We start from the raw sequence: 21,949 nt of genomic DNA, 5'->3' as shown, positions 1-21,949 counted from the left end.
AATTTAATATTTAGTTGGAGAGGGAAATGCTTTATTATATTGAACTCTTTGCCCTCTTTATTACTACCGACACGAGGCCCAAAATTACTATGAAAAAGGACATGTTGTTGTTGTTGTTGCTCACATACCAACCAGCATTTTTTTTCCCACTTTTTCATCACTTAGCCTTGGTTTATGGGATTATGTTTTTAAATAGGGTCTTTACCAACATCCTGAACCCCTGCCTAAGAAACCCTGCAGGTTAGTAATTTTTTAAACTTAGGAGAGATGTGATGGCCTTATAGATAAAATGTCAAGCTCTTGTATCTTGGACCCTGTTTATATTTTAAACAAAATAACATAAACAAGCACATGCCAGCAGTCAGAATTGGTTCTTTATCTTTCTTCTTATGTCTTCATTTTTTCAGTTGGTCAGTGGTTTTGAAGTTTGCAGCACAGGTCAAGTTTTGATTTCTGGTATGTTTGTGCAAATACTGTTTCCCTTTTATGTAAGTTGGATAAGACTGTATAGCACCGTTCTGTACAGAACTGTACAGACTCAGGAAAAGCTCTGATTCCTTCCCTTCAAAGGACTTGGAGTTAATAGTGGGAAATACTAAAAAACTATGAGAAAGAACTGGTGTGACTCTCCTACTGAAAATGTAAAGGCAATATCTTCTAAACTTTATACTTAATGTATCTACTGTATGTCAGGCACTATGCTATGTACTATGTTAACTGGGTAGACAGAGATAAGTAAGATACATTTCCAATCCTTGTGGAAATGGTAAATTAGATGCTAAAATAGGTCATCTCAGAATAAAAAGTGAGAGCTTTGCCGCTTGATACTTGCACCAAGGGGAGGGCACTCAGACTAGCTCAGGACTTGAGGGGAGGCTTGAGGAAGAGATGACACCTAGCCCAAGTCCTAAATGGTAAGTAGAAGTAAGTCAAACAAAGATGAGGAAAAAAAAAAATGTGCTTCAAATAGAAAGAATAGCTTGAGGAAAGACATCAGTGTGAGGAAAGACATCAGTGTGAGAAAAGGAATAGCTTGCCTGCTGCTGTTGCTGCCAAGTCGCTTCAGTCGTGTCTGACTCTGTGCGACCCCATAGACGGCAGCCCACCAGGCTCTGCCGTCCCTGGGATTCTCCAGGCAAGAACACTGGAGTGGGATGCCATTGCCTTCTCCGATAGCTTGCCTAGGGAACCACAAGCAGTTTGGTACTGCTAAGAAATAACAATGGCGATATAAGTGGTAAGTTGTGAGACTGAAAATACAATCAGAGTCCATGTCATGGTGAACCTTGTATGCATAAGTATCTTGAAATGAATTCAGTGGGTGATTTTTTTTAATCACTGAAAGGTTTTTATAGATATGCTTGAATAGTTTTAAAATGTGATTATAGGGATGAAGAGAGAGGGATGAAGTTGAGAGAATCTGTGAGGCTTTATGATTGATTGGGTGTGTAGATCAGAAGGTGAGTAGTCCAGTGTGATGTTCAGGTTTTTGACTTGGGTGACTGGGGAGATGATGGTGACATTAACTGAGACAGGAAATATTGGATAATGATTTCAGTTTGGGACTCAGAGGTTTTGTGATTTTTTTAAGTGAGATCAGTGAGCAAATGTGGTAGAAGTAAAATAGGAAAAAAAAGAGGTTGTGGTCAGAAAGTGGAATATTAGAGTTAAATTGTCAGATGTGAAGAAGCTCTTCTCACCAACAGCTAGGTCTGTGTGTGGATTGCTGAAGTACAGCAAAGGTGAAGGCTGGTGAAGCTAAGTGTGGCAGGGAGCTGGGAGGCTGTTGTATGGAACGAGTCTTCTGCATCAGTAGTGAAGTGATTTAGGATGCAGAGAAGAGAGATTGTGACCCAGGTGCAGTGAATATAAGGGATTAATCGGGAGGGTGGTAGAAGACAGATGAGGAGGAGGGATAAGGATTGATATAACCAGATGGTGGAAACCTCAGAGGAGAAGGAATTTATAAATGCAGGAATGGGAAAGTAATGGTTTTTTACTTTTCCTTCCTGGAAGCAGGATTCTAATCTGTTCATCTTTATTCTGATCTCATATTAGTCGTGTTGGGTCTGAAAAATCTGTTCTTAGTCTTGAAAAGCAGGAGAACAGATAACCTATATCAAATCCTTTCTGCTAATACTTAATGACAAAAAGTCCATAGATGTTTTTCTGTGGATAGATAGGAAGCAATCAGTAGTAAGGATAAATATACCCATGGTTTCTGGAAAGAGTATAGTTAAGAACCTAGGCTTTGGTTTAGAAAGACCAAGATTCAAATCTGAGCTGTGTTGCTTACTAGCCTTAAGACTGTAAGCAAATTGTTTAACCTCTGTGACTTTCAGTATCGTTATGTGTAAAAAATAGATTTCTGCTTTGTGGGGTGTCACAAAGATTACCTGAAGTAATGTGTGTGTGTATATATACTGTAATGTGTATACACACACACTAGAAAAGCAATTGGCACTTCAGAGATGCAAAGTAAATGCTAGTTCTCTTCCAACTACCTTTAAGGGACTTAAGCTCCGCTGGCAGAAATGAAATTTTTTCATGCTTGACTAAATTAAAAGGCAGTAAATACTTTGAGGGAGGTAAAGCAAAGCGATACAGAAGTTCAAAAGGTAGAGCCATCATTTCTTAACAGTTGGGAAAGGTTAGGCTTTACACTCAAGGTGAATTTTATTTAGGCCTTGGAGAACACATTGAAATAGATTAAATAACTACAAAATGGGGAAATTATATCATATGTTTTTAAAACTTAATAATTGCCAGAGGTTAAGTATTATATTTGTGTAAGTCAGTAGTGAGAGATGTGGCTAGAGAGGTGGGCTGGGGCCACCTGAAGCGTGGACTTGAGCCTAAACATACTAGGGAGCCACAGATTGTCGATCCTTCCTCTCTGCCTCAGTCTCCTAACTGTAAAATCTGTAGGCGTTAATTTAGAAACTTTGAATTTGTGTTTGAAATAAACCAAGTAAGAAATTCACGTTTGAAAATAAGTTGAAAAAGATAGCTCCTAGGATTTATTTTTTAGTTGTTGCTTAATCTTTGCAATAACCTTGTTTGGTAGACAGGCTTAGTGGAGTTAAAAACATACAAGATCTCACTGGTGGAAAGTAACTAAAAAGAAGAAGAAAGTGACTAAAGATGTTCTAATTTCAAATTCTTTTTTATATTTCCATACTTATTTAGATTTGAAAAAGAAGCCTGGGTCCTCAGTGTCACTAAATAATACAGACCAGGGCTGGTCACTTTGCTTCTGTGATCCTCAGTTCCCTCATTTTATAAATAAATAAATGAGGGAAAGTGTAGGTGTAAGGCTTAACTAAAGTAGTGTGTGTATTGCACTTTACATAATGTGAAAAATATATAATAGATACTCAAATGTTACCCACATCTGTAAATGAGGGATTTTAACCAAACCATTGCCAAGGGCTTAGTGCTAACTCCCTAGCCATCAGAGAACTGCTGGAACTAATTATTTTGATAACCTTTGGCCATATGAACCGAGCAAGTCTTATTCTCTGTTATCTTTGTCCTAGTTCCTCCAATCATGTGTTTTTCTTCTGTACTGTTATTCTGGTGCTGACTTGGCTTCCTTTTACTCTCTCCCAATCCTGCTTGTTGCTCCCTTTCAAACCTTTCCACTTGTTCTCTGAAACTCCTGTTTCCTAAACTGTCAACCGTTTTATGGGATGTTTTATGTGTGTTCTGGCCTTAAATGGGAGCCAGTAGAGTAAGAGTACTTGCTCACTCTCCTACACCGCTCTTTGCAAAAGGAAAGAGATAAGGCTGACTATAATCTTTTGTGCAACCACTATTCCACACATTCCGTGAATCAAGGTAAATTGGAAGTGGTGAAACAGGAGATGGCAGGAGTGAACATCAAATCATTTTAGGAATCAGTGAACTAAAATGAACTGGAATAGGCGAATTCAATTCAGATGACCATTATATCTACTACTGTGGGCAAGAATACCTTAGAAGAAATAGAGTAACCCTCATAGTCAACAAAAGAGTCCAAAATGCAGTACTTGTTTGCAATCTCAAAAATGACAGAATGATCTCTGTTCATTTCCAAGGCAAACCATTCATTATCACAGTAACCCAAGTCTATGCCCCAACCACTAATGCCAAAGAAGCTGAAGTTGAATGGTTCTATGATGACCTACAAGATTTTCTAGAACTAATATCAAAAAAAGATGTCCTTTTCATCATAGGGGACTGGAATGCAAAAGTAGGAAGTCATGAGATACCTGAAGTAATAAGAAAGTTTGGCCTTGGAGTGCAAAATAAAGCAGGCCAAAGGCTAACAGAGTTTTGCCAAGAGAATGCACTGGTCATAGCAAACACCCTCTTCCAACAACACAAGAGAAGACCCTACACATGGACATCACCAGATGGTCAACACTGAAATTTTAGAGGCTCCTGCTATGACTTTGCCTGTGTGTACTGAACTGTAACTTCCCCCAATTTTAAAGGAAAACTGGAGAAGGAAATGGCAACCCACTCCAGTGTTCTTGCCTGGAGAATCCCAGGGACGGGCAAGCCTGGTGGGCTGCCATCTGTGGGGTCACACAGAGTTGGACACGACTGAAGTGACTTAGTAGTAGTAGTATTCTTTGCAGCCAAAGATGGAGAAGCTCTATACAGTCAGCAAGCACAAGACCGGGAGCTGACTGGCTCAGATCATGAACTCCTTATTGCCAAATTCAGACTTAAATTGAAGAAAGTAGAGAAAACCACTAGACCACTTAGGTATGACCTAAATCAAATCCCTTATGACTATACAGTGGAAGTGATAAATAGGTTGAAGGGATTAGATCTGATAGAGTGCCTGAAGAACTACAGACAGAGGTTAGTGACATTGTACAGGAGGCAGTGATCAAGACTGTCCCTAAGAAAAAGAAATGCAAAAAGGCAAAATGGTTGTCTGAGGAGGTCTTACAAATAGCTGAGAAAAGAGAAGTGAAAAGCAAAGGAGAAAAGGAAAGGTATACCCATTTAAATGCAGAGTTCCAAAGAATAGAAAAGAGAGATAAGGAAGCCTTCCTCAGAGATCAGTGCAAAGAAATAGAAGAAAACAATAGAATGGGAAAGACTAGAGAGTTCTTCAAGAAAATGAGAGATACCAAGGGAACATTTCATGCAAAAATGGGCACAATGAAGGACAGAAATGGTATGGACCTAGCAGAAGCAGAAGATATTAAGAAGAGGTGGCAAGAATACACAGAAGAACTATACAAAAAATATCTTCATGACCCAGATAATCATGATGGTGTAATCACTCACCTAGAGCCAGACATCCTGGAATGTGAAGTCAAGTGGGCCTTAGGAAGCATCACTACGAACAAAGCTAGTGGAGGTGATGGAATTCTACCTGAGCTATTTCAAGTCCTAAAAGATGATGCTATTTAAGTGCTGCACCCAATATGCCAGCAAATTTGGAAAACTCAGCAGTGGCCACAGGACTGGAAGAGGCCAGTTTTCATTCCATTCCCATAGAATGCTCAAAGTACTGCACAGTTGCACTCATCTCACACGCTAGTAAAGTAATGCTCAAAATTCTCTAAGTGAGGCTTCAACAGTACATGAACCGTGAACTTCCAGATATTCAAGCTGGTTTTAGAAAAGGTAGAGGAATCAGAGATCAAATTGCCAGCATCTGCTGGATCATGGAAAAAGCAAGAGAGTTCCAGAAAAACATCTATTTCTGCTTTATTGACTATGCCAAAGCCTTTGACTGTGTGGATCATAATAAACTGTGGAAAATTCTGAAAGAGATGGGAATACCAGACCACCTGATCTGCCTCTTGAGAAATCTGTATGCAGGTCAGGAAGCAACAGTTAGAACTGGACATGGAATAACACACTGGTTCCAAACAGGAAAAGGAGTACGTCAAGGCTGTATATTGTCACCCTGCTTATGTAACTTCTATGCAGAGTACATCATGAGAAACACTGGGCTGAAGGAAGCACAAGCTGGAATCAAGATTACTGGGAGAAATATTAATAACCTCAGATATGCAGATGACATGACCCTTTTGTCAGAAAGCGAAGAACTAAAGAGCCTCTTGGTGAAGGTGAAAGAGGAGAGTGAAAAAGTTGGTTTAAAGCTCAACATTCAGAAAACAAAAATCATGGCATCTGGTCCCATTATTTCATGGCAAATAGATGGGGAAACAGTGGCAGACTTTAGTTTTTTGGCCTCCAATTACTGTAGATGGTTACTGCAGCCATGAAATTAAAAGACACTTACTCCTTGGAAGGAAAGTTATGACCAACCTAGACAGCATATGAAAAGCAGAGACATTACTTTGCCAACAAAAGTCTGTCTAGTCAAGGCTGTATTGTTCCCATAATCATGTATGAATGTGAGAGTTGGACTGTAAAGAAAGCTGAGCACCGAAGAGTTGATGCTTTTGAACTGTGGTGTTGACTCTTGAGAGTCCCTTGGACTGCAAGGAGATCCAACCAGTCCATCCTAAAGGAAATCAGTCCTGAGTGTTCATTGGAAGGAATGATACTGAAGCTGAAACTCCCAATACTTTGGCCACCTGATATGAAGAGCTGACTTATTTGAAAAGACCCTAATGCTGGGAAAGATAGAAGGCAGGAGGAGAAGGGGACAACAGAGGATGAGATGGTTGAATGGCATCACCACTCAATGGATGTGAATTTGAGTAAACTCCAGGAGTTGGTGATGGACAGGGAGGCCTCATGTGCTGTGGTTCATGGGGTCACAAAGAGTCGTAAACAACTGAGCGACTGAACTGAACTTGTTAAAATCTTGTTCTCTCTGGCACAATGGCTATATCACTCTCATTGTCTTATACGTACATCTTCTCTGTTGTTAAAGACCTCACACACACAGTCTTCCTTTCTACCTCAATTTTTGGCCTTATCCCGAGTGACTTTAGTATTCATATGGATGTCTATTTCTTCAACACATTGGCCTCTTCAACTGAGGTGAGCATCTTTTTAAGTAATCAGCTCCCGTAGTCACACCATGGGCTTTGTTCTCACCTGAAGATGGCCCACCTCTGAAATTATAAATGAAGACATACATATTTGTTCAAAATTTCGCCAACTACCTGACCTTTGACTGTCCCTACTCTATCTTTCCTTTGACCTCAGCATGACCTGTTTTTACTTCCTTCCCTATCCAGCTTTCTTAGCCTCTAGCTTATTTCATTCGCTCTTTTATCATTATCTTTTATTCCCTTGCTCTGTTGTCCTTCTGTCCCTGTCTGGGCAAAATCCCAAACTAATCTCTCTCTTTTTGCCTATACTAGCTCTACTGAGCCTTGCTTGGAAAAAAAACCACACTTTTACAGATCCTTGCTGTCAGGGAGATGGGAAGATGAAGAAGGATAGATAATTACAATTGCATATTATTGAAGGATGTCACACATTTTTTCTGCTTAATTTGAAGCATATAAAACCCTATTAGATAGGATGACAGGTCATTATAAACTCTATTTACTGATAAGAAACTGAGGTGTAGGTGAATTAAATGCTGTGCCCAGTGTCAAATAGCTGGTAAATGTCAGAATAGCAACTCAAAACCAGGCCTTCTTACTACTGATTCTGTATTTTGTCCAGAATGGTTCAGTCTCCTGTGACTTACTTTGGAAGACTCTATGCTTTCTGAACCTCCTGGTGGTTCTGCTACAAGTCATCATATATTAATTTCCTTAAATTTTAAAGCATTTAAGGCTGATGCATTATTTTCCCCCTCTGTATTTACTATAGTTGTTGCCATTGTTAGCTTTTAAAATTAAAACGTGTATATAATTGTATATTCATTTTAATCAGTATATCTGTTGCTCATTGATGTATTATAGGCACATTTCTAAGTGGTTTCTTATTTATTATAATTGCTTTACATTTGCTTTTGTAGACTTTCCTCTGGGGTGTTCAAACATGATGAAAATAAGGCTGTTTTAGTCATTATATTCTGTGAAGTATAATAGAAAACATGAAAGCCAGCATACTTGTTCTTAGAGATATTTAGGAAAAGAGCAGACAACTATTTGTGTTAGATGATTTAAAGTTTTGGACTTCCAATCCCAGTTTTTTGGTCCTCTGTCTTATCTCTGGTTATCTCAAAGGACTGCCGGAAAGTCTCCAAGCTAAATTAAATTTATTTCTTTAAGTATAAAAGTTTACAAAGCCTAATAGGCACAGTTCTGAATTAAGAGCTCGAAAACATTGTCTAATCTCTTTATGTGTGTTTTTTTCAAGTTTTTATTCATTCATTCAACAAATATTTATTAATGTCTTTTAACTGCCAGACTCTGTGCTATGTACACAGACAAAAGATGGAATTTGCCTAGACTTCTGTTTATTGGGAGTTTTTAAATCACAGATTCAATTTCAGTGCTTGTAATTGGTCTGTTTGTGTTTGATATTTCTTCCTGGTTCGGTCTTGGGAGATTGTATCTTTCCAAGAATTTGTCCATTTCTTCTAGGCTGTCTGTTTTTTTGACATATAGTTGCCTCCAGTAAGTAGTGTCTTAGGTCCTTTGTCTTTCTGTGGTGTCAGTTGTAACTTCTCCTTTTTCACTTCTAATTTTATTGATTTAGGCTCTCCCCCTTTTTTTCATCATGAATCTGGCTAAAGGTTTATCAATTTTGCTTATCATTTCAAGCAATAATAATCTACATTCCAACAATCTTTGTCTCAATCCAGCAATTCCACTCCTAGGTAAATACCCTTTAGAAACACTCCTGTGCATATATAAAGAGACTTCCAAAAATATTTATGCAACATTTTTATAGCAGAAAATTCAAACTAATCCAAATGTATAATTAATAAAAGAAAGAAAATATTATAGTATATTTATCTAATGGAATTCTATACAATAATGGAAATGAATAAACTAGATCTGTACAGTAACTTGGGTGAATCTCACAAATAAAAAAGTTGAGTAAATAAAGCAAATGGCAGAACACATTTATATAAAGCCCAACATTGATGTATTATTTATGGAAGCATACTTACATAATAAATGCTAAAGAAATGCATGGTAATGAAAAAATACAGTATCAAAGTAAGGATAGTGGGTACCTCTGAAGTGTGTGAGAAAAGACTAGTAATACTGCTGGGAAGAGCAACAGGGGACTTAAATTGTATTGGTAAATATTTTTTCAGCCAAAGTGTGGATATATGGTTGTCCATTCATTATTATTTATTGCTTTTTATATATCTGAAATATTGTGTTAGGGATGTATTTTTAAGAAATAATATGTAGTTCTTGTCATGAGCTTAATACAGGAAGGGAAGGATCAACAGAAATACAGAATATTTATGAATAGGGTAAATATTCTCTTTATAGAATGAATCATGTAACTGTTCTTACAGGTCTGAAATGGTCTAATACAGGAAACTTCAAGTTACTCAGCATCTTTCAATCTAGTGTAACAAGGACTCTCATTGAAATATATTCAAAGTATATGGGCCACAAGGGCAGGCACAATTGACTACCAAGGCAGAAGGAGGGAGATGGTTTTTGGAAAGGCTTCAGAGAGAAAGAGAATGACATTTAACCTGGATCTTAAAGTTTGAGAAGGAATTCACTAAGTAGGCTGAAGAGAAGAATGCGTTCCAGGTAGACAGAAGTTAAGACACTTTTGCATGGATGGAATCCTCCTGGTGAAGTATGTGGAGGTTAAAGAAGTGTAGCAGAGGAAGAGACTAAGGAGGGGGACCCAAGCAACAGCAAGCTATTTGTATAGTATTTACTATGCATGTTATACACCTGTAAACTCATCTACCTGTAAACCCAGATGGGAAATGGGCACCTAAGAGTTAAGTAACCATGCTCTCTTTGGCAGCACATATACTAAAATTGGAACAATACAGAGAAGATTAGCACAGCCCCTGTGCAAAGATGACACACAAATTCGTGAAGTGTTCCTTATCTGCAGAGGGAGGGACCATATGTATACCTATGGCTGATTCATGTTGAGGCTTGACAGAAAACAACAAAATTCTGTAAAGCAGTTATCCTTCAATTGAAAATAAATAAATTAGAAAAAAAAAAGAGTTAAGTAACCTATCCAAGGTCATAGGACTAGCAGGAGGTGGAACCAGAATTCGAACTCTTGACAGTTCAAATCCTGTCTGGTCCAGAGTCTATGCTCTTGGCCAGTAAGCTGTACTCTGAATCACTGCATGATAAGCAAAATCAGAAGAAAGGGGGTATTTATAATGCCAGAGGAACAAGAGTAAATTTCAAAAAGAAAGGAATAGTTAGCAGTGTGAAAGACCTTAGGGAGATAAAGTAGAAATACTACAGAGACCATTGGATTTTAAAAAAAGAAAAAATCACTGTGCTCTAAGATGTAGTAAGGGATACCAAGATAATAGAAATGTGGGTATCTCAGTAGTGATTCAGTCCACCAGTTCTGTGGGCCAGTGATTATAATTCCCACTGTCATGTAAATATTAATAGCTCCATTCCATATGTAAAGTAACTGAGACTCAAAGATATCTGGCCTAAATTATACAATTTATTAGCGATAGAACTCAGTTTCAAACCCAGACCTCCTGTCTTAAGCCATAATGCATCTTTCCATTTTACCATGCATACTCCCCACAAGCAGTGTTATACAGTTCTAAGGTCTCATCAGTCAGTACAGGAGGTGAGGTTTACTTGTAAGAATTAACTTGCTTTTTAGCTGAATATATCCTGTCTCAGGGTTTCCCCAGTGGCTCAGTGGTAAAGAATCTGCCTGCCAATGCAAGAAATGTGGGTTCAATTCCTGGGTTAGTAAGATATGCTGGAGAAGGAAATGGCAACCCACTCCAATTTTCTTGCCTGCGAAATCCCCTGGACAAAGGACCCCAGTGGGCCATAGTCCATGGGGGTTGCAAAGAGTCAGACATGACTTAGTGACTAAACAACAAACAACAAATCCTGTCTCAACCTTATAGGTAAACTAGAAGGATCCTTGAATAGAAGAGTGAATACTTTAGTGAATCAGTCATGCTTTTTTTTTTTTAATTTGAGTAAACAGATGAACTATTTCCTTGTTAGGGTAAGTGCCCCTATTTTAATTAGTTGCAAAGTTTCTGTAGCACCTCAACCCTTTGTGTAATCCACTTCCTCCTTCTTAACCAACACATATTTATCAGCTGTGTACTAAGGATACAAAAATGTGAATAAGATTCTTTCCCTCAGTGAGCTTACTATCCAGTTGGTAGTTGGGATAAAAAGTTATTATAATTTTATCTCAGTGGGCTTCCTCCTCCAAACCTATAACTCCAGTATAATCATGAGGAAAACTAGACAAATTCCAATTGAGAGATATTCTGTGAAATACTTGACCAGTATTCCTCAAAGCTATCAAGGTCCTCAGGCAAGAAAAGTCAGCCAAAATGAGTATAAGATGACATGATGACAAAAATATGTTATCCTGGGAAGGATAATAGGATCCTGAAACAGAAAAAGGATATTAAGTGAAAACCAAGGAAGTCTCGATGAAATGTGGACTTCAGTTAATGGTTTATCCATATTGGTTCATTAATTATAACAAATGTACCATACTAATGTAAGATGCTAGTAATAGGGGAAACTGTGCAGAATATATGGGAACCCTGAACTATCTTTGTAGACGTCTGTAAATCTAAAATTGTTCTTAAATAAAAGCTTATTTGTAAAAAAGTAATAATAAAGTCAAAATAATGGTACATGCTGTTTCTTTGGAATTTAATTAAAACACATGTCTCCATAAAATGTTCCCAATTTGGTCGACACGTATGATAGGACTGACAGCCTGCAGTCTGTTGACAGCTGCATGTGCTGCGTGTGCATGCTAGGCCCATGCCGTATAAACGTTTCCTGTTTCAGTGTCTTATACGTGCAGATGGGCTTCCCTGGTGGCGCAGATGGTAGAGCATCTGCTCCGATGCCGGAGACCCAGGTTCAATCCCTGGGTTGGGAAAATCCTCTGGAGAAGGGAATGGCAACCCACTTCAGTATTATTACCTAGAGAATTACGTGGACAGAGGAGCCTGGCAGGCTATGGTCCATGGGGTTGCAAAGAATGCAAAGTCAAGTGGGCCTTAGGAAGCATCACTACGAACAAAGCTAGCGGAGTTGATGGAATTCCGGTTGAGCTGTTTCAAATTCTAAAAGATGATGCTGTGAAAGTGCCGCACTCAATATGCCAGCATATTTGGAAAACTCAGCAGTGGCCACAGGACTGGAAAAGGTCAGTTTTCATTCCATTCTCAAAGAAAGGCAATGCCAAAGAATGCTCAAACTACTGCACAATTGCACTCACCTCACATGCTAGCAAAGTAATACTCAAAATTCTCCAAGTGAGGCTTCAATAGCACATGAAGCTTGCTATTCCAGATGTTCAAGCTAGATTTAGAAAAAGCAGAGGAACCAGAGATCAAATTGTCATCATCTGTTGGATCATTGAAAAAGCAATAACATTCCAGAAAAACATCTACTTTTGCTTTATTGACTATGCGAAAGCCTTTGACTCTGGATCACAAAAAAACTGTGGAAAATTCTTAAAGAGATGGAAACACCAGACCACCTGACCTTCCTCCTGAGATATCTGTATGCAGGTCAAGAAGCAACAGTTAGAACTGAATGTGGAACAACAGACTGGTTCCAAATCGGGAAAGGAGTACATCTAGGCTGTATATTGTCACCCTGCTTATTTAACTTACATGCACAGTACATCATGCGAAATGCCAGGCTGGATGAAGCACAAACTGAAATCAAGATTGCAGGGGGAAATATCAGTAACCTCAGATATGCAGATGACACCACCCTTATGGCAGAAAGTGAAGAGGAACTAAAAAGCCTCTTGATGAAAGTGAAAGAGGAGAGTGAAAAAGTTGGCTTAAAGCTCAACATTCAGAAAAAGAATATCATGGCATCTGGTCCCATCACTTCATGGGACATAGATGGGGAAACAGTGGAAACAGTGTCAGACTTTATTTTGGGGGGCTCCAAAATCACTGTAGATGATGACTGCAGCCATGAAATTAAAAGATGCTTGCTCCTTGGAAGAAAAGCTATGACCAACCTAGACGGCATATTAAAAAGCAGAGACATTACTTTGCTCACAAAGGTCAGTCTAGTCAAGGCTGTGGTTTTTCCTGTGGTCATGTATGGATGTGAGAGTTGGACTATAAAGAAAGCTGAGCGCCGAATAATTGATGCTTTTGAACTGTGGTGTTGGAGAAGACTCTTGAGAGTCCCTTGGACTACAAGGAGATCCAACCAGTCCATCCTAAAGGAAGTCAATCCTGGGTGTTCATTGGAAGGACTGATGTTGAAGCTGAAACTCCAGTACTTTGGCCACCTCATGCGAAGAGTTGACTCTTTGGAAAAGACCCTGATGCTGGGAAAGATTGAAGGCAGGAGGAGAAGGGGACAACAGAGGATGAGATGGTTGGATGGCATCACGGACTCAATGGACATGAGTTTGAGTAAACTCCGGAAGTTGGTGACGGACAGGGAGGCCTGGCATGCTGCGATGCATGGGGTTGCAAAGAGTCAAACATGACTGAGTAACTGAACTGAACCGAACTGAATGCTGACCTTGATAGTTAGGTGTCAAAGTAATCTTCTTGTAAAGAGCTAGTTGAATTTGGTAAAATGTTAAATTAATGTTTTGTTGACTTCTTTATTCTCAACACTAACAAGTTGCTTTTAATATGTTAAATCCCCTCATCATTACATTGAAATAAATCATTTTCTAAACAAGAAATGTCAGTTCAATCAGTCTACTAATCTCTTGGTAGTTTCTGATTATTAGTTATTAGCGAAAGCCTATATTTAGTTGCTTGATATAGTAAGTGTTCAAATAATAAGTGCTAATGCATGCTCAGTTCAGTTCAGTCGCTCAGTCGTGTCGGACCCTTAACAACCCCACTAATCGCAGCACGCCAGGCCTCCCTGTCTATCACCAACTCCCAGAGTCTACTCACGCTCACGTCCATGGAGTTGGTGATGCCATCCAGCCATCTCATCCTCTGTTGTCCCCTTCTCCTCCTGCCCCCAATCCCTCCCAGCATCAGGGTCTTTTCCAATGAGTCGACTCTTCGCATCAGGTGGCCAAAGTATTGGAGTATCAGCTTTAGAATCAGTCCTTCCAGTGAACACCCAGGACTGATCTCCTTTAGGATGGACTGGTTGGACCTCCTTGCAGTCCAAGGGACTCTCAAGAGTCTTCTCCAGCACCACAGTTCAAAAGCATCAATTCTGAAGCGCTCAGCTTTCTACACAGTCCAACTCTCACATCCATACATGACCACTGGAAAAACCATAGCCTTGACTAGATGGACCTTAGTCGGCAAAGTAATGTCTCTGCTTTTGAATATGCTGTCTAGGTTGGTCATAACTTTCCTTCCAAGGAGTAAGCATCTTTTAATTTCATGGCTGCAGTCACCATCTGCAGTGACTTTAGAGACCAAAAAAATAAAGTCTGGCACTGTTTCCACTGTTTCCCCATCTATTTGCCATGAAGTGATGGGACCAGAAGCCATGATCTTAGTTTTCTGAGTTAAATCCAAATCTGAATTAATGGACTATATTCTTGATTTTTTCTTTGTGTGCTCCTGTACTTTTTATTGAGAAGGAATTGTATTTTACACTGAGCATATTTTGGGGATGACTTTGTTGTCTGATGGGTAAGGAGTTTACATCCCTTGTCTGCCATCTGTGATCTACCAAAAAGATCCCTAGATCATTCCATTGATCAGACAGGTTAAGCAGTCCCAGATGTATTTGTAGGTCTTATCTTTTCTGCAGATTTGTAGGTCTTGTCTTGTGTTTTCTTCCGAGATCCTGGAATACAAGGTAGCCTCTTAAATATTTGGTGCCCAGAATGGTGAATTCTGGTACAGTGGTAGGCTCATAGAGAAGGCAGTGGCACCCCACTCTAGTACTCTTGCCTGGAAAGTCCCATGGACGGAGGAGCCTGGTAGGCTACAGTCCATGGGGTCGCTAAGAGTAGGACACGACTGAGCAACTTCACTTTCACTTTTCACTTTCATGCATTGGAGAGGAAATGGCAACCCACTCCAGTGTTCTTGCCGGGAGAATCCCAGGGATGGGGGAGCCTGGCGGGCTGCCGTCTCTGGGGTCGCACAGAGTCGGACACGACTGAAGCAACTTAGCAGCAGCAGCAGCAGCAGGTAGGCTCATAGTGTGTTCTAAATAAATATTGTTGTAATGTCCTTCCTCTCTGTTACTGGGAAATAACAATTATTGTTTCGTATAGTATAGGATGAGATAACCAGACTTTTGTTGAATGTTAAACTTCAGCCTAAGCTAGTATTTCCCCAGTTTGCCTAATCAGCTGGAACACTTATTAAGAAATGACAAATACCCTGACCTGGAGATCATTTCTGTAGATTTGGGGTAGATCGTGGTGATCCTTTTGAAAAAGGCTGTGCATTTTAAAATATTAGTAGTGTACTAACTAGCAATGGCACCCAACTCCAATACTCATGCCTGGAAAATCCCATAGATGGAGGAGCCTGGTAGGCTGCAGTCCATGGGGTCGCCAAGAGTCGGACACAACTGAGCAACTTCACTTTCACTTTTCACTTTCATGCATTGGAGAAGGAAATGGCAACCCACTCCAGTGTTCTTGCCTGGAGAATCCCAGGGATGGGGGAGCCTGGTAGGCTGCCGTCTATGGGGTCACACAGAGTCGGACACGACTGAAGCGACTTAGCAGCAGCAGCAGCAGTGTACTAACACTTTTTGGTTTTAAAGGGCAGAAATCCAACAAAAATGAATTGCAGCCAAAGGAGGAGAAAAGGGAATTTACTGCTTCACTCAATTTGAAATAGGGCCTGGGGAAGGGAGGTATTAATCTGCTTCTTGCTTCTGGATTGTATCCTAGCTTATCGGGCAAAGAATGCATAACAGAGATGCTTGGGGGAACCCTAGGGTATTCAGGAGAGCTCTCTTATGCTTCGGTCTTATCCATAACTGTAGGTCCTGCCTTTCTGCCTTTGTACCATTCTTATTTTAGCCCTGGGTAGTTTCCCAGCTCAGCAAGGATCTTGTGCAGGCTCTAGGCAAAAGGAATCTTTTTTTTACAAAAGTTCGATTTTCTCCCCAGCTTTCAGATTGACCAGTTCAACTCAGTACTGATAATCTCCAATGTGCACTAGTATGATCTTACAGATTGTAAATATTTTTAATATCTCCTCTATTTCATATTAAGCAGTTTGTTTTTTAATAGGAACTGATTGAGTCCATCTGTATAGCCAGTGCGTCCTGTGTTTTCTCTACCACGTCTCTTTTTGTAGTGTGCCTTAGTAGTGGTGAGTCCTGGTATAAAAGACCACGGCTCAATGAACTGTCTCCCACTATGTGAGAATGGCCAACCTCAGCATGAGAGAGAGGTCTGCATTTTGTAGGCCCCAGTCTTGATCCAGTCAGTTCTATGTTTTAAGGACTCGTTTATACCACCCCTCTTCTGTGTACCAATTTCTGTCTCATAAGGGTCTTTGGATGGAAGTAATAGAATCAAATTCTGGTTAACAAAAAAATTTATAATTTTAACCATTTTTAAGCATACAATTTACTGATATTAAGTACACTCACTTTGTTTTGCAAGCATCACCACCATCCATCTTCATCTTTTTTCATCTTGCTAAACTGAAACTCTGTACCCATTAAATAATCGCTCTCTGTTCTTCCCTCCCTCCAGCCCCTGCCCCACCATTCTTTCTGTCTCTATGATTTTGACTACTCCAGATTTCTCAAATGAGTGGACTCGTACAGTATTTGTCCTCTTGTGACTGGTTTATTTCACTTAACATAATGTCATCAAGATTATCTGTATTATTGCTTGTAGGACTTTTAATGGACTAGCTCATCTAACTTTTTGACTTCTTGTCACTTTTCTCCTTGCTTTCTGTGCATCAGTTATACTTCCTTTCTTTCTGTTTTGTGGGCCTCTCATGCCCCATCCCCCTTACATGCCTTTCTCTCTCTCTAGAATGTTCTTTCCCCTTTTTTGCCTGGTTACTTTCTGCTCTTTCTTTGGATTTCAACTAACACATAACTTCTTCAGGAAATCCTTCCTTCATCTCCTAGAATCTATTAATCTCTGTGTTACATGATCTCATAGTACCATGTAAGTTTTTTGTAGTACTTAAAATAGTTTAAGTGAAACATCTATTTATGTTCTGTGGTTGGTGAATGTCTGTCATGGTGGGAGGGACCGTGTCTTTTTTACTAAGTTTAGCATGTGGAGCATAACAAAGAGGCTGTGTTCAATACTATATCCCTGACACCAAGTATGTGATAGGTCTTTCAGTAAATAGTGTTACATATATAATAAGTATATTAAAATTTTTTTACTTCATAAATTTAGTTCTGGAGATTGATGGCTTAAGGTCTTTCTGTCTCTAAGAATCTACTATCTGAGCCTTATTTGACTTGAAGAAATCTCCCTTTTGTGTGAACTTAAAAATCCTTATTCATTGTTTGCCAGATGCTTAATGTTTTCACAAGTCATCCTTATTTCATCTTTAAATTTTCTATTTTTTTTATATTATTAGTATTTGTATTTGCCAATGGGTCTTCCCCTTCTAAACTGTCACTAATTATTTTTCTAACTTTCTAAATTACAAATCTGATTTGTTCTGGAACCTTTAGGGCAGTGCTTCTTACACTATGTCTGTTGAAGGAGCAATATTTTTCATTCATTTTAGACTAAGAATTTTATAAATATAATAAAAATGAGTTACTAGAAACATGAAATTTCTAAAAATCTAAGCATAAACCGCAAATTTTTATTAGGCTTAACAACACAAAGTTACCCGTTAAATTATAATACAAAATTTCTAAGTGTTTACTCTTCAATTTCTGTGCTTATTACAAACTGGTAACCATTTGCTGTTGAGAACTGTACATAAAGTACTAGATGCCAAGAGTTGTCTCCAACACCACAGTTCAAAAGCATCAATTCTTTGGCACTCAGGCTTCTTAGTTCAGAGAGACTGGGCTATGGAAAAAGTACCAGATTTGGAGTCACATGACATAGATATTTCTAATCCTAGACTCAGTGGTTACTAGCTTTGTAAACTTTACCAGTCACTTAAATCTTGTTTTCTTTTTTTTTTTTTTCATTTGTAATGCAGGGATACTAAGATTTGTACTTTGTACCTCACAAAGTTGTGAGGGTCAAATGAAGTAGAGTATATGAGAGTATATGAAACCCCAGAAAGTGTACTATTTACTGTCAGCTGCTTGACTTCAGAGAAGTTAAAGTCTTTTTATCTCCGCTTACTTTCTTGTAAAATGGAAATCGTAATACCTATATCATAGGTTTATTGTGAGAATTAAGTTGTTCATAAAAAGTGTCTAACCAGTTGACTTGGGTGTTTGATTAACAGTCATTCACGTTTTCTTTAGCACACATGCTTTCTCAGCCCCTACCCTGAATTAGGATTGGGTAATAATAATGATAAGTGACAAGAAATAGAGATTAATTATTTGCTTACTAAGTGCTGCTGCTGCTAAGTCGCTTCAGTCGTGTCCAACTCTGTGCAACCCCATAAATGGCAGCCCATCAGGCTCCCCCGTCCCTGGGATTCTCAAGGAAAGAACACTGGAGTGGGTTTCCATTTCCTTCTCCAGTGCATGAAAGTGAAAAGTGAAAGTGAAGTCACTCAGTCGCGTCCGACCGTCAGCGACCCCATGGACTGCAGCCTTCCAGGCTCCTCCGTCCATGGGATTTTCCAGGCAAGAGGACTGGAGTGGGGTGCCAATGCCTCCTCCGTGCTAGTGTATGCTTAATTTTGTGCCAGTGCTGTGGGGGAAATGGAGATATAGTAGCAATACCTAACATTTCATTTTAGCTATTAAGTATTTGTTTAGCACTTACCATGTGTCAGATTCAGAGGATAAAGACGTAAACTTGAAGCAACCCTACCCATCAAGGCATATAATTTAGCAGAAGTATCAGACAAACAAATAAATTTTAACACTGTATAGGGCTATAATATAGAGGAAGCGTAATGTTACTTGAGAGTATGAGGAACGCTTCTCAGGAGAGGCATTATATAAATTGGGTTTTAAAGGATGCATGAAAGTTTATCAGTTGGACTGAAGTGCTAAGGAGAGGGCATTCCAAATGGAAGGTATCAGCATGTGCAATGTTTGGGACTGTATAAATAGTTGAGTGCAACTGTGGTATTGGGAAGATCCCCTGGAGGAGGGAACGGCAACCCACTCCAGTATTGTTGCCTGGAGAATCCGCTGGACAGAAGAGCCTAGTGGGCTACAGTCCATAGGGTCGCAAAGAGACACGACTGAAGCACACGTGCATGTACTGTGGTGTTAAGGCTGAGAAGGAGTGACTGGAAGTGGAGTGAGAGGTAGGCAAGGGCTGGATCATCCAAAAGACCTGTACACGTTCCTTGGAGCTTCAGCGTCACCCTGCAGACAAAAGGGACACAGGATTTGGAGCGTAGGATCTCTTACATGTTACAGGAAAACGGCGTGGATGGCCTTGTGAATGATGGGACTGGGGATCTTTACAGATTGCTTAAATTCTTTTAGGTTAACTCATCTAATTCTTCCAACAGGCCTTTGAAAGTTGGCAAAGCAGAAATTAATCCCATTTGATATATGAACCAGTGAGAATTAGAGATGACGCTGGAAATTAGTCAAGGTCAGCACTTATTGGATAAAGACTAAACCCAGGCCTTCCCAATTTACTTTTAGTTTCACTACAATACATTGAAACTCACAGTCCCTGCCACCAAATGAAATTGACAGCTTGTTGGGGATGTTAAAGGGCAATTTTCTTTAAGAGAGTGAAGTCTTTAGCCAAGATATGGAAACACCCTAAGTGTGCACTGATGGATGAGTAGATAGAGAAAATGTATCGATGTACAATGGAATATTATTCAACCTTAAAAAAGAAAGTAGCCCTGCCATTTGTGACAGCATGTATGAGCCTGGAGGGCATTATGCTAAATGAAATAAGTCAGACTGAGAAAGACAATTACATCACTCCTATGTGGACTCTTGAAAAAAAAAACAATTGAACTCTTAGAAACGGAGAGTAGAATGGTGGTTGCCAAGGGCTGGAAGGTAGAAGAAATGGGGAGAGGTTGGTAAAAGAGGGGAAAAAGGGTAAAATGTTGATTCACACAAATAAAAGTGAACAAAAATTTTATTTAGCTCATTAATTAATTTAGAAAACAGAGAGTACAATAATGGTTTAAAAGAGGACTCAGAGTTTTTAGGGATAAATTGCGTGATCTGGACTTGATTTGCTATGGACCAGGATCATCTGTAGTTTTCTCTGCTAGTATATTATTATGAGTACTAACAATACTCACCTGCAGTCCTTTGTAAAACGACTGAGTCATACAGTCCCACTGTGCAGTCTTGGTCCACATGCTCACTTTCTCTTTAGATTACCTGCCAGTGTCCTTCTTAAGTGTTTGAATTATCCTTCCCAGAAATGAAAACTCTGCCTCCAAACTCATCAGCCTAGTTGTTTGGATCCTAATGCCTATGTTTAAAAGAGTCTTCTAGGTGTCAACTGTCTGGATTTTCTAAGTATTAGTTCTGCAGAATTCCTTGTCATAAAGCTGTCTCCCCCCTTAGATCTGTGAAGGATTTTTAGAACAGTCTGTTTTGCTGTCGATGCATTCCTAAGAAGCTTTATGTTATAAAGAATTAGTATGACAATACTTGCTTAAGGTTTTTTTTTCTTCTGTATGAAAGTAATGTGCATATACAGCTCTAACTATATGCCTATAGAATCTAAAATCTTGAGGAAATCCAGTATTTGTTTTTGTTTAACTTTTGCGAAAGAATTTTTCCTTACCTGTCTCCACTAGCATTGCTTTATCACACTTATTGCCTGTTGCTATGCACTCAAAGCAGTTGTTTTACACTTAAACAGTATCTTTTTCTTTCTTTCATTCTTTTTCTCCTCTCCCCTTCATTTTTCCTTTCATTCTTCCTTCCCTTTCTCCTTCCCTCTCTTACTCCCATCCTTCTTCCTTTCTTCTCTCATTCCCTCTCTCTCTCTCCCCTTCATATTTCCAAGTAAGATATGTCAAGATGCTGCAAATAATGTTTCCTAAGACAATATATAGGTATATCTCTTTAACTAAATGCTACCAGCTTAAAATTAGTCATCTATTCATATCATCTGTAGACAAGTCAATTCTCTCATGATTTGTCATGAGCCTCAACATTTAGCCTCAACATCTAGCAAATGCCCCAGATCTTTCCCCTGGTAGACATTTGTCTATGAGTTGGTGATGGACAGGGAGGCCTGGCGTGCTGCAATTCCTGGGGTCGCAAAGAGTCAGACACGACTGAGTGACTGAACTGAACTGAACTGATGCTTTAGCTCAAAATCATTATTTCTTAAGATAAAAAATGAGAAGCTCAGTTCTGTATGTGAGAAACAGTTTGAGTGTTGATTATAATGTGTGAAAGAATGGTGTGTGAAAGTCAAATAGCTGAAAGACCAAGTGATTTGTATCTTCTTTGGCACATTTTCTATTTTCTATCACTGATTACTGTTGGGTATACTGGGTCACTGTAAGACTCAATCAGAATTCTGTTTTAACCCCAGCTATTCTGACACCACCTGGTATATTACAATTTAATTCCGCCACTAAGCACCCAGAGTTATTATCAGATTCCATGGGTTTAGGGGAATATGATCCCCAAAAGATTGTCCCCACTTCAGGTGCCAGCCTCAAGTGTGGTCCCCAGATCGCCTATGCTTCCCACTAGCTGACTACAGATCTGACACACGGGTTCCTATGATTGCTCCCAGGTTCAGCAATTTACTAGGACAACTCACAGGACTAGGAAAACACTATATAAATGCCAGATTTATTATAAAGGATAAAAATCGGAAACGGCCAAATGAAGAGACACATAGAGCAAGGCCTGGCAGAGTCCTGAACAGA

General features: G+C 39.3%; 1 protein-coding gene and 1 non-coding gene across 19 annotated transcripts in view; both read left to right on the top strand.

Moving 5' to 3' along the window:
- The window catches only part of SCMH1 (Scm polycomb group protein homolog 1), a 216,712-nt gene that overhangs the window by 1,814 nt on the left and 192,949 nt on the right, over nucleotides 1-21,949 (top strand). The gene's annotated exons all lie outside the window — the stretch shown is intronic.
- LOC138431430 (U6 spliceosomal RNA) lies at nucleotides 9,822-9,928 on the top strand. Its single transcript, XR_011253695.1, has one exon. It is a non-coding gene; the product is annotated as a U6 spliceosomal RNA (small nuclear RNA).

This window comes from Ovis canadensis, chromosome 1, assembly GCF_042477335.2.
Source record: "Ovis canadensis isolate MfBH-ARS-UI-01 breed Bighorn chromosome 1, ARS-UI_OviCan_v2, whole genome shotgun sequence".
NCBI lineage: Eukaryota > Metazoa > Chordata > Mammalia > Artiodactyla > Bovidae > Ovis > Ovis canadensis.
Note: the sequence above shows the minus strand (reverse complement) of the source record. Positions and strands in the feature narration are given on the sequence as shown.